At 52.0% G+C, this 22648-nt stretch overlaps 1 protein-coding gene across 1 annotated transcript in view; it reads right to left on the minus strand.

Annotated features, from left to right (window-relative positions):
- RSPO4 (R-spondin 4) overlaps positions 1 to 22648 on the minus strand; it is a 37741-nt gene that overhangs the window by 14433 nt on the left and 660 nt on the right. The window lies entirely within an intron of this gene.

A 22648-nucleotide genomic window follows, 5' to 3' on the forward strand; every position in this document is an offset into this window, starting at 1 on the left:
AGATAAAGGCATTTGGTCTCTGGTGCGACCACCCTGCACTTGACTTGGCATCAGCAGTAAGGCACCACACGTGCTTTCACTCAGCAACTGTTTCCCACAGTCAAGGCCGTCCTCCCTTGGTTCAAAAGAGCCAGTTGGCCCCCGTGGAGTCACCCTGAGATGCTCCCTCCAGCAATGAAGGGGATTGAAATGACATCTGAGTCATCTGGTCTTTCCCCTGGTGCCCAGGGCATGAGTTGAGACTTCGGTGTCCATTTTCTAGGGAGTGACAGTGAAATTCATGGCATCAGGCTTGGCAGTTTACAAAGGGGACAGCGGATGACAGCTCTGAACACAAGGGTTAGCCCAGGGCTGTGCTCCCCGTCGCTCACTATCCATCTGTCCGTTCAACACAGTCACTGAGGGTGTCCTTGGGGTGTGGTCCAGGGCTGGGGATGAGCATTGGGGTGAGGGCAGCTGAGAGATCCTGGGAAAGCACTGTAGGAAACAGGTTTCACTTATTTTAGCTTATTTTAGCTGTGACGGGGTGGCAGTGCTGATCTCGTAGCCCGAGATGGTGTGGGAAGACTCTGAGCTTTGAGCTTGGCAAGGGCAGACCCCTGGCAAACTAGAGTTGAGGTCAGTATATTGAACTTGATAAAAGTTTTGTGTGTCGGGGCTGGAGTGATAGCACAGCAGGTAGGGCATTTGCCTTGCATGCGGCCGACCCGGGTTCGATTCCCAGCATCCCATATGGTCCCCTGAGCACCGCCAGGAGTCATTCCTGAGTGCAGAGCCAGGAGTAGCCACTGTGCATCACCGGGTGTGACCCAAAAAGAAAAAAAAAATTTGCATTGTTTGTCCCTCCCCCAGAAGCTCCAAGGCCCCGACTTACATTGCAGGAAGCCAGTTGGAGAGATCATATGGCAGGGAGGAAGCTTGCCTTGCACACAGCCAACCCTGGTTCGATCCCCAGCACCACCTATGGCTGCCTGGGCCTTGCCTGGAGGAATCCCTGTGCCCGGAGCTGTGAGTAAGCCCTGAGCATAGCCGGGTGAGCTTCGTGGTCTCCCTACGCCCTTGCCAAACCCCACCAAAACCCTGCTCCCTTACTCTCTGCATGCCCTTGGAAACACCCCGTCATCTCTGTGGGACTCCGTCTCCTCATCTGAAAACAGTGGCAGCAGCTCCTGGCCCTTCCTAGGGTGTGTGCAAACAAGGCAGCAAGGGCCTGCCTGGCACACAGCTATGGGCGTTCCTTTCCTCTCCCTCACACGCACGTCTCCAGGCGGGTCTGGCCCACTCTGGGGTTCCCTGTCTTTCCCCGGGTGAGCCACAGGCCTTGGTGGACAGCAGGAGCCAGGGAAGGACGGAGGGCAGAGACAAGAGGAGGCCACTCTGGCCTGGAACAGGGGACGCTTCGGATGGCGGCTGGGGAGGTCCCAATCTCAGAGACTGCCAACTTTGACAGTACATTTCACCTCTAAGGCTGGCCATGAGAACGCTCTGCACTGAGTCCTATTATCTGCCGACACCCCGCAGGGCAGGAAGAAGTCATCTGGAGGGACAGAGATGGGCATCTGCTCTCTAATTTGCCGCAGTCCCCACCCTTCCCTCGTACTATCCCTGACACTGAAGGTTGGGTCAGCTGTATGCCCCTGGCTTGCCACCACATTAGAAGTGCACAGAAGATGGGGGTTCTCAGACTCTGTAAATCAGAGTCGCCGGAGGCCTTGGCAGAGCCCTGCTGCCTCTGAATAGCGGGTGGCTGGGGTTCAAGCCCCAGTCCGCCCCTGCCCTTTGCACGGGTGGCCTCAAGCAAGCACCTTCTCCGCCCTGTGCTTCTGGCTCCCCGTCTGACCAGGAAGAACCAGACCAGCTGACCCTGTCGGGAACAGTGTGAGGACATGAGCTGGCCGGACCCTACGAGGACTCAGGATGGTCTCTCTCACCACCTGCCATGTCTCCCGGGGCCTGGACCTTGCTCGTCTTGCTTTGGCAAGCTGTGCAGGACGTTTAATTTCGATGTCAACACTTTTGGGGTAGAGTTTCTTCATCGCTGGGGTGTGCCCAGGGAAGCGTGTCTCGCATGAGAATGTGGTGTGTCATGGCGGATGAAGGATTCAGCCCAGCTGTCCGGAAGGACCCCCTGGGTTAAGGAGGATGAGAAGGACTGAAGGAAACCATGACCTCCTTCCCCCTGGTGAGGCCGGGCCCTGCTCTGTCCCGGGGAAGTTTCCAGAACCATGTAGGGGGGCCCCATGCAGAGATGACTGGGCAGCGCATCCTCCGATCCCTGCCTGGCAGTGGACGATGTGTGCATGTCCCCAATGACCAAAGGAAATAAACAACATCTGGGCTCCGGCCGGCCTGCACAGACCGCCACATGTGGGAGTCAGCCTCAGACACTGGAGAACCCCCCCACCCCCACCCTCCTGGGCGCATTCCTGCCTGGGGGGCAGATTGCACCATCCCCCTGCAAGGGGTGGGCCCCGATTTCTGGCCTGAAAATGACTGGGGAAAGGGTGGGGGCCAGAGGTCTTCAGGATTCTCAATGCCCAGAAGATGGGGCCGTGGGGAGAGGTAAACTATGAATCCACAGTAGGTACTCAAATCCAGTGGAACTTTGAGGTGGTGATCTTGGCTTGGGGCAGGATAAACCATCATCTCAGGCTTCCCTGCTCTGGACCTCAGTCTCCTCTTCTGCACAATGGGACAACTGTAGTCACCATCTTCCAAGGGTTTGTGGGGAGGGCTGGAGCTTGGCCATGGAAGCGTTTTGCACCCCTCAGCTGAAGGAGCACCGTTTCCTGACTCGTTTCAAGGGAGAGACATGCTTCCTCAAGGACTAGCTTATCTGGCTGTTCTTATCTCATATTTATTTATTTATTTATTTATGCTTTTTGGGTCACACCCGGCGATGCTCAGGGGTTACTCCTGGCTCATGCACTCAGGAATTGCTCCTGGCGGTGCTCAGGGGACCATATGGGGTGCTGGGAATCGAACTTGTGTCGGTCATGTTGACTACGTGCAAGGCAAACGCCCTACCCGCTGTGCTATCACTCCAGCCCCTGTTCTTATCTCATAGAGGAACAATTTGTGGGCGCTACAATTTCTCAAATGAATGAGGATGTGGTGGCTTCATGAATATCCTCGAACCTCTTCCCAGGGAGCCTGCAGTGGAGCCAGAGAGCCAGGCTGACAGCAAAGAAAGGGGCGAAGATGGCCCTGGCAGGGCTCGGAGACAAGGAATGAACACAGACTCTGAGCCTTTGGGGGAGCTTTGGGGCAAGGCAGGGCTGGGCACAGGAGCAGGGCTGGTTGGAGGAGGAGGAGCGGTCAAGAGACGGAAGCTCAAGATGGTCTAGAGTCGGTGGCTTGGGGTTACTGGATGAGAGCCCCAAAATGCAAAGGCAAGAGTCACATGGCCAGAATGGTAGCTTTTCTTCCTGTTGACCCTGCAAATGCACCTCATCCGTCCATCTCAGCTGGTGGCTACTTGTCACAGGTGCAGACCCTGGGAGGCATCTGCCTCTGTTCACACCCCCGTGAAATAGACTAGAATCTATGAGAATTTCTGACCTTCTTGTACATGGGGAGATGGGGTTGGGGTGTGGGTTCTACTGTCAATGTTCAGGTTCTGCTCCCAGTTTGGTGCTCCTGATGGTACTTGGGAGATGGTATGGTGCTGAGGAGGGAACTCGGGGCTCCAGCATACACAGCATGCCCCCCAGCCCTGTGAGCAATGTCTCTGGTCCAATCAGAATCAGACCCCCCCACACACACCCAGCCCTGACATATTTCCCTTCTTGCCCCTGCCGTCCCTGATCCAGCCATGACTTTCCCACCCCAGGGCCTTTGCACTTGCTCTCTCTTGGCCTGGAGCCCCACCCACCCACATGCAACCACGAGTCTCACTCCTTTTCAGTCGCTAGTGCTTTGCCCCCTTCCCTGACCTGCCAGAATCCACCATTCTTCCACCCCAGGGGGAATTTATTCCCTCTGTGACAGCTCTGAGACTTTGATGTCTCTTTCTTGGGAGTGAAAAGTGGGCTTGGGTGTGGTGAGGCAGAGCTCAGTACGTGCGCAGACCAGCCACCACCTGCCTTTGGTCACTCAGATTATCCTGGAGAACATGGCACATGGGTGAGGACCCCGCTTTTATAACTGCTGCAAAAAAATCATTCCAGCCATCTCAGAGAGGATGTACCCAAGGTCACCTGGGAGAGGCACAGTGACAGTGTGACCCTGTGGCTGACGGGCAGGAAGCTTGCAGCTGGAGCCACACCCCCTCTTGCTGTCAGGCTGCTGTCTTTGTTTGTGGCAGGGGCTTCCCAAGAATGCTGAGGTGGGACAGTCAGATAGTTCAATGCTCAGGTCCGGTAGGGTTTGGGGGACCCGGGATGCTGGGTCTGGCAGTCAGTTTCTTGTGCTGGTAAGGTGTGCCCCTCCCCCAGCCCTGGCGCTCTCTCCCCAGCTGGGCCTGCCCTCTCTCCCCTTCACAGAGCAGCAGGTGTCCAGGCCAAAACCTTGCTGAAGTCCCCATGCTGTGACAAGGCCACACTTGTCCTCAGTAGGCGCTTGGCAGTGACTGAAATAGGAAATTGGCCAGCAGTGGAGCCCAGCAAGCTACCAAGAGTATCTCGCCCGCACGGCAAAGCCTGGCAAGCTACCCGTGACGTACTCAATATGCCAAACACAGTAACAACAAGTCTCATAATGAAGATGTTACTGGGCCCACTCAAGCAAATCGATGAACAACGGGAGGACAGTGCTATAGAGCTACCCCAAAGGGTCATGATACTGCCTCCCAGGAAGTTGTGGAACAATGTGGGGCAGGGGTGAGGTTACCTTGGATGCATTTGGGGAGTGGGAGTTTGGGGATTTTTTTTCCTGTTTATGCTAGATCACTTAAAGAAGGTAGATTTCCAATACCGAGTAATTTATCATTTTTTTTTTTCCTGAAAAGGGGCAATGGACTAAGTTTAGGAACCTCTGATTTAAGACAGGGTGCTGCAGCCAGAATCCTATTATGTACAAATCCATGTCTTCTTCAAAAATGACTTTTTGTTTTGGGAGCCGTTGTAGAATTTAATTTAAAAAATTATTTTTGATTGAGATTTTGTGGCTTTTAATACTTTTAGTAATGGTTTCTCATGTACATAATTCCAACGCCAGTGTACCCATTTCCCTCTCCCAACGCAAAAACTATCTGGGGTTAGGCAAGCTTCGCCTAAGCCATCAGGAGCATGTAAAACACCCAGGGATCTTGGGTTCAAATGTAGATTTTGAAACTAAAGATAGGGTGTGTATGGGGGTGGGGTGGGGGATGGCTGGGTTAATAGGATGGAGAGGTGGCAGGGGCTGAGATTCTGCTTCCTAGAAAGTGGAGCCTGAAGATGTAAGTCTCAGACCTATTTTATTTATTTATTTATTTATTTTTTCAAATTCAAAATTGGTTTTTATTTTTATTTTATTTTTTAAAATTTTTTATTAGTGAAACACCATGAGGTACAGTTGTAGATTTACATTTTTTTGTGCTTGGGTTTCAGTTATACAATGATTGAGTACCCATCCCTCCACCAGTGCCCATTCTCCACCACTACTGATCCCAGTATCCCTCCTCCTCAACCCCCCCCCATCCCACCCCATCACTGTGGCGGGGCATTCCCTTTTGTTTTCTCTCTTCTGTTGGGTCTCAGTACTATTTTAAGAAGCAGGAGGCGGGTGCTCCGCTTCCCTCTCACTCTGCAGCTGAACTCACGCACGAAGGCCAACCAACCAAGTGTTCCCGGAGGCGCTGGCCAGAGTCCCGCTCTACTGCTCTCTGTCACCTGGCGGTCTGGCACTGGGGAAATAGGAGAAGAGGGAGCTGCTTCTGCTTACTACTCTGAGGAGGGATGCTCTCCCAAGAAGCCCGAGTCAGGACCCGTCCAGAAGAAGGAGGACGCTGGGTTTGTGTGTCCTGGGTGATTTGGGACGGTGGCACTTATGCCTGGACTGGGGGACCTGCAGGAAGATTCCAGCATCCAGTTTGGGGCCTGGACGAGGCTTTGCCCCCTGCCTGGCCCTCTACAGTCCAAGGAGTGGAACTTGAACTGCTGAAAGGACCCAAAGCCTGGCTCTGAGAGGCATGGCAAACCGGTGACAGGGACAATGTCCTCTGCTTTTACCTAATGTATTAAAACAATGTCAAAAGACACATCACAGACCAGGAGAAACATTACAGGAAGCTACACAGAGGTAGACTAGATTGAGCTGCAAACCAGCTTGGAATCATATTCTGAGGTCACCTGCCCACCATGGCACTCAGGACCAGGCACAGAGCTGGGGGTCGCCTGGACACTGCCAGTGTCCACTGAATGAATGAGTGGACAGGACTTAGCTAACTGCTGCAAAATGAGCACATAAAACTCCAACTCCTTCACTCCCCCAAGTCAAACATCTCACCATCCCGAAGGACCCTAGAAAGCCCCACGTACCTGCACCTCCCATGCCACTCATGAAGCACAGTCATATTCACACTCCTGGTGGGAGTCTGGGCACAGAGCAGTCACCCACACCTTCAGAAAAATCAGGTTTTTTTTAAGAAGTAGATTATTAGGGCCAGGGCAATAATACTAGTGGTAGAGCACATGTCTAGCATGCGTGAGGCCCTGGTATCGTCACTGCCACCACATGGCCCCTGACACTACTGGGTGTGGCCCCTATTTTCAATATATATAAATATATGTTTTTATATTTTATAAATGTAAATGGTATTTTAGGGTTGGAAGGCTAGCTCAGAGACTAGGGGTGCATGCCTTATATGTTCAAGGATCTGAGCTTGATCCCCAGCACTGCATGCCCCACTGAAAACATCCAGGGAGAGACCCTGGTGGCCCTTGAGCACTGTTAATTCAGAGCTGTGCTGTTTCTGGATCCAACCGTCGAACTGTTTCCAAGCTGGGTTAGCTGAGTTTCTGGTAGTATTACTAGGGAGGCCTCTCCACTTTCAAAACTTTATATATTTTATTATATATATATATTTTAATTTTTATTAGTGAGACACCATGAGGTACAGTTGTAGACTTACAAATGTTTGTGCTTGGGTTTCAATTATACAATGATCAAATACCCATCCCTCCACCAGTGCCCATTTCCCACCACCATATATTTTATATGTGTTTATAAACACACATGTATTTATACATATACATGATATTTTAATGTTAGTTTTTGGACCACAGCCAGCAATACTCAGGGGTTATCCCTGATTCTGTACTCAGGAGTTACTCCTAGTGGTGCTCAGGGGACCATATGGGATGCCAGGGATTAAACCCGGGTCAGCTATGCTCAGGGCAAGCACCCTACCCACTGCATTATCTCTTCTGCCCCAAGAGACATATTTTTTTTCTGCTTTTTTGGGTCACACCTGGCGATGCACAGGGGTTACTCCTGGCTCTGTGCTCAGGAGTTACTCCTGGCAGTGCTCAGGGGACCGTATGGGATGTTGGGAATCGAACCCGGGTTGGCTGCGTGCAAGGCAAATACCCTACCTGCCATGCTATCTCTCCAGGCCGTATTTTTAAAAGGACTCTTATTGGGTCCCTCTCGTTCTGCAGGCTGCAGGAGCAGGGCAATCATGCCCTCCAGAGGCTTCTCTGGGAACCTCCAGGGCTCAACACCCCATTATCTATGAGTCTAGAATTGTCACAAAGCTATTTACAGTGTGAACTGTCAAAAATCCCTGGAAATGCCGTGAAATGGTTTTCAAGATCACGAGCAGTTACTCTGGTGTCCAGTATGTGGAACTGCCTGAGACACTGACGGCCACAGTAAGTCTGTGGGCATGTGGCACATGGAGTCGCTGGAGCCAGTTCCTGCCCCTTGGCTCTAGTAAAGGCCCTCCCGTTGATCGTCGATTTGCTCGAGCGGGCCCAGTAACGTCTCCATTGGAGACTTTGTTCTTACTGTGTCTGGCATATCGAATACGTCACGGGGAGCTTGCCAGGCTCTGCCGTGCGGGCGAGATACTCTCGGTAGCTTGCCGGGCTCTCCTAGAGGGGCGGAGGAATCGAACTCGGGTCGGCCATGTTGACTGCGTGCAAGGCAAATGCCCTACCGCTGTGCTATCGCTCCAGCCCCTTGGCTCTAGGATGCTGAAATACACTGTGCCTCAGTTTCTCCTCCTGTACCTGCCCCATAGGGCTATTTTGGGGATCAAAAGAGAGATTGGCTCATAAGATCTCACGGTCACATATTGGTGTGCCCAGGTACACACACAGGTATACATGTGGGCATGCACACAGAGGTAGACACATGAACGCATTCTCCTGTAGGAACACACATGGGTACACATACACGATCACGCACACAGGCACACAAACATGCATGTATGAGTGTGCACACATGCTACATATGCACAGCACACACGCACAGAAACACACATGGGTACAACACTATAGCACACACTCATACAGGCACAGGCTCAAACATGGACACACATTCACACCCAGGTGCACACCTGCATAGGCATACATTTATACACAGGCACGTGCTTGCACGTGAACTCACACACACACACATGGACACACGTCTATGCACATAAGTGCACAAACATGCACATACCCAAATGTGCTCACCAGGTACAAAAGCAGGGGCACACAGGCACACATATGTTGGTGCACATGTACACACACACACATGCTCACACACATGAGTGGAATTCCCCCAAGGCTTATAGGTTTCTAGCTGGCTCAGGGCTGTGGCCTCAGGGCCCTGCAGAGTCAGTGTCTGGCCGACAGCAGATGCTCAGGTTGTACTTAGACACGTTCTTGCTCCCTCCAGTGCTGGGCCTGTTTCACCATGGGCCTATGTGACCCTGGGCAAGTGCCTCCCCACTCTGATCCTCTCTGAGCTGCTGGGTTGGCTGCTCTAAGTACCTGAGACCTACAGCTAGAGGCCAGGCAATACTGGGGGTGGTAGACTCGCTAGCTGCCAATTCCTCCCTGCCCACTACCTACTCCGGGAGTTTTAGATTCTTATCTTGTGTTTCTTTATCCTTGTGTCAGGGGGTATTTCAAGAGGCCTTTAAAGGTGGCAGGTGAAAGCTGAACCCGGCTGAGTGGGGGGATTTTCACATCAATGATGACCCATCCTGCCCACCTGGAGGTGCCAAGCCATCTTCTGCATATTGGGGTTGCCCACTGGTAACAAGCCAGAAGGATCCTGCAAGTGCAGGGAAGGATCAGAGTGTCTGCTCGATCCGGGGAAGAAGGGGGACTTTCTAAGGAGAACTGGAGAGCCTGAGGTGGTCCCCAAGATAAACCAAAAAGGAAGCAGTTTTCTCAGCAGGTTGTAAAACCAAGTTCCTCATTCTGTCAGAGGAAACCCAGCGATTAATGGGACTTGGCACAAGGAACCATACACTGATTCCCAACTGGCCTTGCACTCAGACTCAAGATACCACAGAGGAACACCCCTTGTCTCAGGATCACCCTTGAAGGAAACAAAGAACTGTCTGATAAAGTGGTTTCCCCCCTAATTCAGTTAACTTTCCCCCTAGATGAGCAGAGAGTAGCACAGGACTCTGGAGAGGGCCAGGCAGGGCTGGGCTGTGTTGGGAGGTTTTGCTGGGGGGTCGGGGAGGGTCCTGGGCTCTGTCTTCCTGCTTTATTTCATCCCTTTCTGAAGAGCCCCTAATAATGATCCTCGGGACCCCAGAGTCCCACAGTACTGATGACAGAGGTAGCTCAGTAGGGGACCCTAGAGCAGGAGGAGGTTCTGAAGAGTGACAGCCTGGCCTCCAACCTCACCCTAACCTCACTGAGCCTCGATTTGATTTTTCCATCTGTAAAATGCAGGCAAGACAGGTTCAAAGCACTAATGTGCATGCATTTATGCCCAAGGCGACATGGTCCCTTGAGTACAGCTGGGAGTGCCCTCTGAGCACAGACCAAAGGTATACCCCAGCCCTGATGGCTGTGGCCCCCTAAACAAACAAGAAAAGAGAAAAGAAATGTCCTATCCCTACCTTCCATTGAGAAGATTCAGCTAATCTGTGGGAAAGATGAGAATAGAGTTTGCCATGTGATGAGGGGCAAGTATAGGGCACTGACATGACTGGCTGCCTCTTCTCAGACACAGGAAGATAAGGCACAGAGAAGGCATGAAGTGCCCAGGACACACAGCTGCTGAGGGGAAGGCGAAGACAGTCAACCAGGCAATCTTAACAATCAGCCTCCATAGGGGAGAAGCTAGTCCCCAGAACACGTTTAACACAGACACGCCTTCTCTTAAATCTAAGGAAGGATTCTCTTAAATCCAAGGAAGTTTGGGGTGCATGAGCAGCCCTAGCACAGAGGGAGCCCAGATCCCACTGCCTGCGAACACCTGGGATGGACCTGAGCTGAGTCAGGGCTAGCCGGGACTCTGTTGGTATTCCAACCGTCCTCTCTCAGCCGGCATCCAAGTCACCCAAGATTCCCAGGGGTTCCAGAAAGTTGGGGTGCAGATGGAGCCTTCTGCTACAGGCGAACATTTTCAAAACCCTTTTCTGGGTGTGGGTTCTCCCCAGACTCCCTCCTTTTTCACTTTAAAAAATTGACTTTATTATTATTATTATTATTATTATTATTATTACCTTGCATACAGCCAGCCCAGCTGAGCCGGGTTCGATTCCTCTGCCCATCTCGGAGAGCCTGGTAAGCTACCGAGAGTATCTTGCCCACACGGCAAAGCCAGGCAAGCTACCCGTGACGTATTCAATATGCCAAACACAGTAACAGGAAGTGTCACAATGGAGATGTTACTGGGCCCACTTGAGCAAATTGATGAACAACGGGAGGACAGTGCTACAGTGACAGTGTATTATTATTATTATTAAATTAGTGAATCACCATGAGGTACAGTTACATACTTACAAACTTTCATACTTGCATTTCAGTCATATAATGATCGAGTACCCATCCCTCCACAAGTGCCCATTCTCCACCACCAATGATTCCAACATCCCTCCCAGCCCCCTCCCCTCTGCCTCTGTGGCAGGGCATTCCCTTTTGTTCTCCCTAGACTCCCTCTTGCTCTCAGACTCTTGAATGGAATCCACCTCCCAGTTCTGATTCCCCTCAGCAAGTTCCCACTTCCTCTGCAGCCCAGCTTCTCCATCTACCAAGGGGAAACTTCTCATCAGTAGGGGTCCCAGATTCATTTATCCATCTGTCTCTCCACCCGTCCATGAGTCTGGTAAGCATTTCTTGAATGCCTACCCTATGCCAGATCTCTTCTGGGCTCCATAAACTTAAGCGTGGAAATATGAAACAGAATACATTTCCTTTGCTTTTATTTCATGTATTAAACAATGTTAAAAGACACATCCCAGGGTTGGAACGATAGCACAGCGGATAGGGCGTTTGCCTTGCATGCAGCTGACCCTGGTTCGATTTCCAGCATCCCATATGGTCCCCTGAGGACTGCCAGGAGTAATTCCTGAGTGCAGAGCCAGGAGTAACCCCTGCGCATCGCTGGGTGTGACCCAAAAAGAAAAAAAAAGGCACATCCCAGAGCGGGAGAAACATTATAAGAAGCTACACAGAGGTAGACTAGATTGAGTTGGCAAATCAGCCCAGAAGATTATCCCAATCACCTGTCTACCATGCCACTGGGGCTGGGGTTCACTGGGGCTCTGCTAATGCCCCCTGAATGAATGAGTGGGTGAATGAATGGACAGGATTTATCTTACTGCTGCAAGTCTCTGTGTCCTCCCCGCCCTCTGTCACCAAGTTCTAAAGAGACCTGCCTCAAGTATGAAACGGGGAGGATTTATCTGAAATTAGCATATCTCTACCTGCTCCAGAGCTTAGTAGGGGTACACTAATCTCTACCCCCCTCCCTGTCCCAGTAGGTATATACACAGGACTGAAGAAGCTCCAAGTCCTACCAGGGTTGAGGTACACAAAGAAGGTGATGAGAATTGCTTACGGTTTGGTGGTAGGGTGACCTGCCTGAAATACCCATAAAAATGGGTCCCTCCACTCCTGATCGAACACACATGCACTGAGCCCCGTCTACTGAGGGAGAACCAACGAGAGTCCGGAGGGCAGGGTGGGTGCTGCACCACGGAGCGGAGGAACCAAAGCAGGAGGGCAGTCTGGTCCTAGGAGAGCCACTGCCATCCCTGAGAGGTGACATGCTTGAAGGAGGAGGTGAACTGACCCATACTGCAGAGTCCCAGCCCAGGGGGACAAGAGGTTGTGTGTGTGTGTGGGGGGAGGCGGGGACCCTGGGTAGTGTGGTAACTAGCTTAGCTTAGGGGAGGTCAGTTTGATGCTCCCACCCAATACAGCAGCCACACACACATAGCTCAGGAAGGGGTACGGGAAGACCTGCGCTGACTCCACTCCTTGCAGCTGACTCATGTGGGTCCCTGTGGGGCAACACCAGACAGGGAACAGCTGTCCATCTGCTCTGCTCCTTAACGCATGGGGATGAGGGTGAAAGGGGGTGGACCAAAGGGGGAGCGAGGCACATGTCAGTGAGGGGAAGGAGAGCTATGCACCAGATCTAGGCTTTCAGAGGGCAGCACCAGATTGGACCGGCCAGTGGCAGCAATAGCCACCGTCTGCCCATGGGATCAAGGAATGGGTTTTAGAGCTCCAACAGTGAAAGGGGGAGGGTGGCATGACATGCCGTAATCCTCAGCCCTGTGCTCATCCCAACAGCCAGCTGTGTGCAAAGCAGGCATCACCATCTAGGAGCTCCCAGTAACAGCAGGAGCAGCTAGAGGCAAGGAAACAGGCAAAGATTTTACAAATAATTCAAATAGATGAGCCCATGAAGCTTGGTCCCAGCCTCTAATTGTAATTTCCAAAATGAAAGATGAAAATCCAAGTACAACATTACCTGTGCTCAACCAGAGAGAGAAACTGCGAAGGACTCACCACATCCAATGCCCCTTTTGGAGGAGGTGATGTTGGCATCATCTCTTAAAATCTAACATCTGTCCCCAGGGCTGGAGGGACAGTACAGGAGTTAAGGAATATACCTTGCAGGTGGTCAACCCCATTTTTTTTTTGCTGGTACTACATATGGTTCCTAAGCACTGCCAGGAGTCATACCTCAGAAGTAATGCCTGGATACCACCAGACACTGCCCCAAACCCTGCCAAATAAAGATCTGTAGCGTGGGGGTACCAGTATCATTCTAGCGATAGTGCCCTGTAACGCAGTGGGTCTGGCGCTTGTTCAGAGCCACCCCTAGGTCTTGCTGTGTCTGGGAGTGTCAGCAGATTCTCCCTGCCCCAGAATTGAACCCAGGCCCTCGGTGGGACCCAGTCCTGGTATTAATTCTGGGTTACTTCAACGTTTTCCCTGCATGATCCCATTCACTTAATGCAGCAGCAGCGGGCACTGCCAGAAGCACCGTGGGTTCAGGTTATGGTTGATTTTGAACCAATTTGGGGACATAGTGCATTTAGAAACCTTTTCCTGGTGACTTTTTTTATTCTCCACAGCCCCCCACCCCACCCCCTTCAGTGACATGGGGTTGGGACACAGAGTTTAAGACGTCAGGTGCTAAATCGTTCCAAACTCACAGCGCCCTTCACCTTTCCAAGGATGAGGAAAGCAGTTTCAGAGTGGAGAAGGGGTAGGAGCAGGGGCACAGCACCAAACAACCTCAGTGCCCAATTGCTGGAGCAGTCGCCAGCTCAGAGTGGCCAGACATCCTCCACGAGGGTGCAGGTTAACACCAGGACCAAGCACCACCATTGGTGGGGTCTCAATGACTGTGGGGGACAGACAGGAGGACAGAGGAGCCTCCTCCAATTTGAGGGTCTGAGCGCACCCCCTCACCCCCAAGGGTATCTCTGTGATGGTCTTGCTTATCAGTGGACTCTCTTCCCTTTGGGGTAGTGATTGGGGGTGGTCTGGGGGTTGGAGGCGAGGATCAGCCAATCCACAGACTTGAGCCTTTAAGTGCAAGTCTCAGCAGCTCAGTTCCAAAGGATCCAAACCTTCCGCGGGTGCAGTTCTGGCCCCGCTTGCCCACCCCCTCTGCTGTCTTGGAGGCTGACTCTGTCTCACTTGCTCTGCCAACCCTCTGCCGCCAAGGTTCAGACCCCATAGCCGGGCTCAGAGCGGGTGGTGAGCAGGGAGCTGAGCTGTCAGGCCAGTGTGAGAGAGGCATCTCATATGTGCTGGAGAGTTTGGGGTTCCAAGAAGAACATCGGGGCCCTTCCTACAAGACTTTGACAAAAAGACGGCTCTTATCCCCCCACCTTGAGAGCTCAGGTGTCAGAACTGCAGGAACAGCTTATAAGTAATGATTTATATTCCCCTCAAACCACCCCAAGTCAGATGACAGTGATGATGCATGGGCGAGTAATACAGGAAGATGATGAATAGCTAAGTAATATAAGGAAGTACTATGAGTTTTCAAGGAAAATTTAGGAAACCAAATTTTAAAATAATGAATAAATAAAATACAACTTTAAAAAGCGGGGGTTGAGGCCAGATAGATTGTACACTTCAGGTGACTTGGGTATCCAGGTGACTGGCCTGGGTTTGATCCCTGGAATCCCAAATGGTCCCCAGAGCACCATCAGGAGAGATCCCTGAGCACAGAGCCAGGAGTAATCCCTGAGCATTGCTGAGTGTGGCTTAAAAATAGAACAAAGAAAATAAATAAAAAGCAGGGGTGGGGGCTGGAGCAATAGCACAGTGGGTAGGGCATTTGCCTTGCACGTGGCCAACCCGGGTTCGATTCCCAGCATCCCATATGGTCCCCTGAGCACTGCCAGGGGTAATTCCTGAGTTCAGAGCCAGGAGTAACCCCTGTGCATTGCCGGGTGTGACCCAAAAAGGAAAAAAAAAGCAGGGGTGGGGGAAATTCATGACAATCAAATAAAAATGTTGAATGAGAATGAAATGGGTTACAATAACATAAATTAGTAAAACATCATTGTCACTGTCCTCCCGTTGTTCATCGATTTGCTTGAGCGGGCCCAGTAACCTCTCCATTGTGACAATTGTTACTGTGTTTGGCATATCGAATACGTCACCGGTAGCTTGCCAGTCTTTGCTGTCTAGGCGAGATACTCTCGGTAGCTTGCCAGGCATATAACATAAAATCACCTTTTTTTAAAGATTAAATTAAGTAATTAAGTATCAGAAAAAAATTTAAACTTAGGAAATACAATGTAAGAATGAAATAAAGTGCATCTTTAAATTTAAATGATGTTACATTAATAAAAATTAAAAACTAAAGTTTAAATATATCAATACAAAAATAATGGAAGAAGATGAGAACCAGAGATAGTTCAAAGGGGTGAGCACCGCTTTAATACCCAACCTCTGGGCTCCTTTCAGCAACACCCAGTCCCCTGCGCACCACCAAGAATGACTCCCCCAAGCATCTTTTTTTGCTTTTTGGGTCACACCCGGCGATGCTCAGGGGTTACTCCTGGTTCATGTACTCAGGAACTACTCCTGGCCGTGCTCAGGGGACCATACGGGATGCTGGGGATCGAACCCAGGTCGGGTCGCGTGCAAAGCAAACGCCCTACCCGCTGTGCTATCACTCCAGCCCACCCCCAAGCATCTTTGGTTTGCTTGTTTTGGGGCCACACCCAGGGGTGTCTAGAGCTTCCTCTTGGCTCTGCTCTCAGGGGTTCTTTCTGGTGGGACTCGGAAGACCGTATGGGATGCAGGGAACCAAACCCAGACTGGCCGCGTGCAAGGCAAATGCCCTTCCCGCTGTACTATGCTCCATCTCACCAGAGAAATTTTAAGTGAAGCAAAATTTAAGAGGAAAGTTTCCGAACAGTAATTTGTAACAATTTAAAAAATAAAGAAGAAAAACTAACAAAAAACAAGAGCAAGGCTTGCACCGTGGAGGTTGCTAATGTGCTCTGTGTTAAGAAGCCGCCTGACTCAGAGGCCTGCAGGAGGGGCATGCAGTAGAGAGGCCGACTCTGTCCTCAAGGCAGTCACTGACCGGGTTTTTCCAGCCTGCGGGGGCCAGAGGTTAGGACATCAGCCTCCGACACAACCCCATTCACAAGAGCCATCTGTCAGTGATGTGCTTATGATGTGTGGAACTCACAGACATATATAACATGCATGCACACAGGTGTACACACATAGATGCACACAGGAGACAGACAAACAAACTTGCATTGACACATACACCAATACAATATACATTCACACACACATGCGTGTATACACACACACACACTCACACCCTCTCATCCATCCTTAACCTTACAGTCTGCTTGGACAAAGAAGGTCTAAGAGCCACGGTCACACGGCATGTAGGGCCCCTCAAATCTCCAGCTCCATCTCCTTCAGCTCTTTTGGTGAGTAAGGTTGTTGGGGACTGTCCAATCAAGGCAAAAACAAAACCCATCAAGCTCAAACATTCTGGGCACCAGAAAGAAGGAAGTCCGGCGAGGCGGACCCTGGGCACCACTTACCGAGCAACCGGGCCCAGGTATGTGACAGGCAGGATCTTCCAGGCAAGGGTCTGACATGGAGGATCCTGCCACCAGCACTCCGTCCCCCCACCCCCAGACAGCATGCTGAGGTTCAGGAGGAAATTCTGCCACCCAGGCATGGCAGGAGAGGAGCTGGGAGCTGAGCCCAGGCCTGACACAGCCTCAATTCCCCCCTGGCCAGCCTGGCACTGCACCCTCTCAATCATCACCGACTGGGCACTCTCTAAATGCCAGGAAGCTGTTTCCATGTTCCAGTGTGGAATGAGCCAAGAGAGGCACCGGAAAGGAGAGGACCAATCAGGGGTCATGAAGCTGGTGAGTGGCAGAGACCCCCACCCTCATGCCCCCAGCCTCCCCCCACCCACCCACTGTGCCCATGTGCCAAGCACCACAGCAGGGTTCAGAAGGGCTGGCGTGACGATGCTTTCCTGTGCGGATGTGGGCACCACGGGCCAGCTTCAGGGAAAGTGGCGGCTGCTGGGGAAAGGCGGTGGTTTTCCCATGTGGTCCAGGTCCCCGGGCCGGGGAATGCCTTTCTTCTGAGCTGGTGAAACAGAACCCCCTCACCCCCACCTCCGGGCCCCCCACGGGTCACAAAGCGGGAGCCCTGTGAATCAGGCCACATTGCTACAAGGCATCCTCCCGGAACTGGCTTCATCAGGGCCAGTGGGAACCAGACCAGGGGAGGACACTCCTCGGGGGAGTCCCTGCCCCCCGGCGAATGTGCTTCTTAAGACTCTCTACAGATGGTCAGGGAGCTGGAAAGGCCTCTGGATTCCACGGTCCTGCCTGACATTTATCCCGGCCCTGGGCAAAGGCGAGGCTCTCCACACCCTGGGAGCACTAAACCCAAAATCCTCTCTACTGCCCTGTTCATCTACCCGTCCGAAGCTGCCTTGCCCCCCATGGTCTCTCCTGCTCACTTACTGGCCCCCACCTACCAACTGGGTGACCCTGGGTGAGGTGCTTCCTTGTTGGAGACCCCAGTTTCTGAGTACTGGTCTCCACAGACTCAGTTGGCCAGTTGAGACTTAGCGTTCTATTACTCTAGATAGCTTCTCTGGAAATTTAGACAAAATGAAAGCTGAGCATCTCAAACTGGAATATTTCTAGAAAGCTCTGTCTGGGTGACAGCAGCGGGTGCCAGTGGGCAGCAGGCAGAGGGCTTTCTGGAGAAGTCTGTGGTCAGCAGGCTTTGCACCAGAGTTCTTGACTCAGGTAGGACCAGGTCCCACTCATACTGTCTATGTGACCTGGGACCAGCCACCTCCTCCCTACAATGGCCAGCCTGGACTGGGCTAAGGGTCCAGGGGAAAGGAACATGAACAGGATGACCACACTGGCTGCTGAGGGTGGGGTGGGGACTAGGATGTCTAGAGTAGGAGATTTGGGACCTTGAAGGATTGGTCCTCCCACCCTTGGAAGCCCCAAAAACATTTGACTCAGTGAGGCTGTGACCAGAAGATTCTGGACATTAGGAGCAAGGGGCTGAACCAAGGAACTGAGAAATGTCTAACTCGGAGAAGCACCCATTGCTCAGAGCCAGATATCTTGGGTCCCAATGCTTGTGACCCCCGAGCCTTAGTTTCCCCATCTGTTGCACAGGGCTCTTCTAGGAGGTCATGGAGCCTGATATTGTGGCCTCCACACTTGTGTTAGCTTGTTCTGTTTTGGGGCACACCTAGAGGTGCTCTGGGTTTACTCCTGGGGGGCTTGGGGAACCATATGGGATGCCAGGGTTCAAACTCAGGTCAGCTGCGTGCCAAGCAAGCTGTAATAATAATAATAATACAGCTACCCACTGTATTATTATTGCTCTGGCCCCAACCTCTACACATTTTGTGATATTGGCACAAATGACATTTTATTGTCAGTGTACACATAGACACATTATTCTACCCACACCCACGTGGACACACATCCACACTTATATACATGCATGCGAGCTTGCTCACCCACTCACCAACCCTCTCCCCCAACACAAAGACACATAAACCAGAATACACTTCTCAGATCAAGATTAGGCCTAACACTTGGAATGTCCACTGATAGCTTCTGAAAGTGGGACTCGTTAATTCCCATCTATAGACAGACCTTGACCTGCAGTCTGTTTGCATATGGCCTGTGAGCTAACAACACCCTATTTTTAAAGCATTACTTTGGAAAAAATAAAGGAAAGAAAGAAAAGGGCAAATCAAATAAGAATGGATTAGACTGGTACAGGATGCTAAGCCTTCAAAATCAGCTACCAGGTCCTTTACAAAAATAGTTTTTCCACTCCACTTAGTTTCACTCCCTTTGATACCATTCAGAACAAGCTCCATCTCATTCAGAAAGTGCCAGCTCCGTTTACGAAATTAATTTTTCTGATTCCCCGACAGTTTGCAAACCCTCAGTGTGAAGAACTTTGAATACAGGCAAGCTTGCTTTTGTTTACTGGAATCAATATTTCCCAAAGTGTGGGATACCGCCCCTGCCTCAGGGGGTGTGCTAGAAAATCCTGAAGGTGGTTGTCACCTCAGGTGCAATTGTGTGTGTGTGGGGGGGGGCTGCCTGTTTGTTCACTTAAAGACAGGGGGAAGGGTGCTGAGCGATTTTTTTTTCCTTTTCTGGAAAAGGGGCTGTAGAGTAAAATAAGTTCTGGAACCTTGGACTTAGTTAGCCAGCAGAGGGACGAGAGGAAGCAGTGGACAAACTGTGACCCTCCCCCCCAAGCCAAGCACTGTCCCCTCTTTGAGTCGCATTTTCTCCAGTTGTGCCTGGGACCCCTGCCCACCTGCTCTTGGCATCCTCTCTGCATCCTTTCTGATGGCCCGTCCCTGGCGTCTCAAGGAGACACGGAGCCCGCTGACATCTCTGCTGTCCTTGTCAACAACTATTCCAGAGCGATCCCAAAGGAGCGGCTCAAGAAACCTCCACAAATATTTCTTGGTGACCATAGTGACAGTAAAGTGGCGTCGCATCCATGACTGGACTGTAGCCCTGAAGGCAATAGGACCGTGCCACTTCACAGTGACAGAAAATGATCCTCGAGACCAGGCACATTCCTTTAAAGATAAAGCGAAAAGGAGTCTTGGAGGCGGGCAGCGGAGAAGGCAAAGACAAATGCAGTCCCTGGGAGACACCTCTCCTTCCACTCAGGCCACACCCTGTCAGATGGGAGCCGGGAGGGGGTCAGACACTGATGAGGCACCTCCTATATGCCTCCAGCACCTTCCCTTGAGACTGTGGTCAAGGAAGAGACGTGATCGTTGCCGTTTCATGGAACCAAATGGAGGCAGGTGACACATCTCAAGGGTGAGGGCCCTGGATTGGAGCTCTTGGAATTCCAGAACTCTCCACCCCTTGCTGCCTCCCATCAAGAAGAAGGATCTAGACAGGCTTTGTGGATGTGGGGAACTCTCCCTGTGCCGCATGCCCGCCCTGGTAAGGCTGGGTGTTGGGGTGAGTACCTCAAAGTGTGTCTTCCCCGCATAGCCTCCAGGAGGTGGGGGTTCAGATCAGAGGCTCCAAACCCTACTCAACAGAAGTGATGCCAGGACGCCCAAGCTTGTTTTAAGAGAAATGTCCCCATCTGGTTCAGATTAATTTCCACTTAATTAATCAAAATGTTTTGTAAGCGACACTTCAGATCCAAGAGCCTTCCTCAAGCCTTCTTTCATTCTTTCTTGTCTTAGAAGCAGAAAAATTGGGTTTCATTAAGAAAAAAAAAAACAAAAAAAAATCGTGAGGCCGCATCTGAGCCAGTGTGGATCTATGGCACTGAGCCCCAAGGAGATGATGAGATGGGGCAGCTTCTGGGGTCCACGCTCTGATCAGTGCGGGCCAAAGACCAGGGGCCAGGGCCTTGACCTGGAGGAGAGATGAGGGGCAGGCCCTCATCCTGGCCACTCCTGAAGGGCAGGTCCAGGGCTGCCCACAGAAGCATCCCCAAGCTTCCCAGCACAGAGCCTGGCACAGAGGCTGCCGGGGGAACACTTGTCAAATGAACAAGGAATGGACAAAGGAAGCATCACCAATGCTCTCCAGGGCACATTCTCCTGCCTCCCAGCAGGTACCACTCCCAGAGACCCCAGGAGGTATTGTCCAGGCAGCGGGTTTGTGAGCCTGGCCTGTTGGGTGAGGCGGAGTCTGCCATTCCTTTTCACCACGACTGCTCTGGCCAGTCCTGCAGTCTCACCCGTTCCCCCACCTCCCAGGATCAGATCCCCAGGGTCACCTTGGAGAAGAGGCTACAGCCAGTGGGGCACCAAGAGCCCCTCCAGCACCAGGAGTAGCCGCTGACTAGTCCTCCCTGAGCAACAGTGATGGTGGTGGGGGGGTGTCCCAACGGGGAGATGATGGGGGCCGAGACTGGACTTCCTCTCTTTCTTGCTGACACATGTGCTTTAGCACTGAGAAGCACTCGGTAGGCATGAGGCAGGCCACACGTGTTTGTACTCAGAGCTTACTCTTGCCTCTGTGCTTGGGGGCCCCTTCTGGTGGTGCTCAGGAGACCATATGTGGGACCAGGGATAGAACCAGAGTTGGCTGCGTGCGAGACACACACCATAACCCCTGTGTTGTGCCTCAGTCAACCCCTTCCACCCCGGAAGCATCTTGGAGATCCTCTAAACTCACTCCTCTTCCAAAGGGGAAACTGAAGTTCGGGAAGGAAGAGCACAGCTCAGGAGACATTCTCTCAGCATCCTGTCAAGAGGAATCTGATTCGAACCCACTTTCCACGTTTACCTGCTGTGCAACCTTGGGAAAATCAATATCCCTCTCTGAAGCTCAGCTTCCACGTCCAGAAAACAAACCCATACCCCCTCCCTCTGTGAGGTGGTTGTGAGTAGCCAAGGACACAATGGGCAGGAAATGAGAATGACCTACACTCGCAAGTGCCCACCAGGAACTTGTGTACTTGCCCCTAATTAGGCAGATACTAACTCATTCAGCCTTTCACCTCTGCCCTTAGAATCAGATACTTAAGACTATTTTTCCTAAGTCAGAGACCTAGCACAGGGATTGGGGGTGCAAGCTTGACCCCTGACACTTCATGCCCCTCCCAAGTATCACAAGGTCTGACCCTCAAACCCCTGGAACAAGTATCGTGGGACAAAGTATTAGTATTCCTCATACTCCTGGAGCAAGTACTCGTATCCCAGGAATAAGCACTAGTACTAGTACTCCTAGTGCTCTTGGGGGAAAGTATTAGTACTCCTAGTACACCAGGGGCTCTGCTGGGGTGGCCCTGGTGGTCCTCATCACTGCTGACTCTGGCACTGAACCATGAGCTGGTTGGCTGAGTTAGTGCCTGGAATGGCCCCCGGGCCCCGGGAATACTGCTTGGGAGGTCCCTCCCCAATAAAATGACTATTCTTCCTATTTTAAAGGGGAGTCAGTGAGGAAAACATTTTCACGATGATTAATTTTTGGATCTTTTATAGAATGTTAAATGAGCTGTGAGAGCTAGGAGGATCCTCAGATGGGTCAACTGAGGCTCAGCACAGCAAAAACGGCTCCCCATAGCCACTGAGCTGGGAAGTGGGGAGGCGGGGTCTGAACCCAGACAGTGCCACTCTGGAGCCCACGCACTGAGGAACTCCGCAGAGCGTGTCCCAGGCTCGCCCCATCTCCCCTCAGCACCCATCATCACTCCTGGGTTCCTGATCTAGTTACACCTGGAGTTGGGAGTTGCTCTGGGCTTAGTCTTCCCGGGAGCCAAGCCCTGTCCAACTCTCCCCCATCATGCCCCTCTGCAGGCTAGAGTGTGCTCCTGAGCTTTCCCTCAAAAGGACCAGCACCTCCACCCCTGACTGTCCCCAGCCCTCACCCCCTATGCTCCCCCGCCCAGGGCAGATTCTGCCTCTTGCTTCCATCAGCAGCAGAGGAAGGAGAGAAGGCACTGGGCCACCCTCTCACCTGAGGCTTTACCAAGGGATCACAGATGTCTGAGCTGAGGCATCCAGCTTTACAAAACGAGGTGGCCCCAGAATCATAAGGATGCAGTGGGGTACCTTTGGAGGTGGAAACCCCTGATCACCATTCTGCACGGTCTTCCAGAGGGCCTGTGGGGGCTGGTGCGGGTGGGAGAGTGCTTCCTGAAGCCCCTCCTTGTCCTTGTCCACCAGGCCCTCGGCCGAGCGCCTCTCTGCAGTCACCACTCACAGGGTCCTGAGCTGCCCTAGCCGGAGACACAGGCTGAGACAC

This window comes from Sorex fumeus, unplaced genomic scaffold, assembly GCF_029834395.1.
Source record: "Sorex fumeus unplaced genomic scaffold, SorFum_2.1 ptg000178l, whole genome shotgun sequence".
Lineage (NCBI taxonomy): Eukaryota > Metazoa > Chordata > Mammalia > Eulipotyphla > Soricidae > Sorex > Sorex fumeus.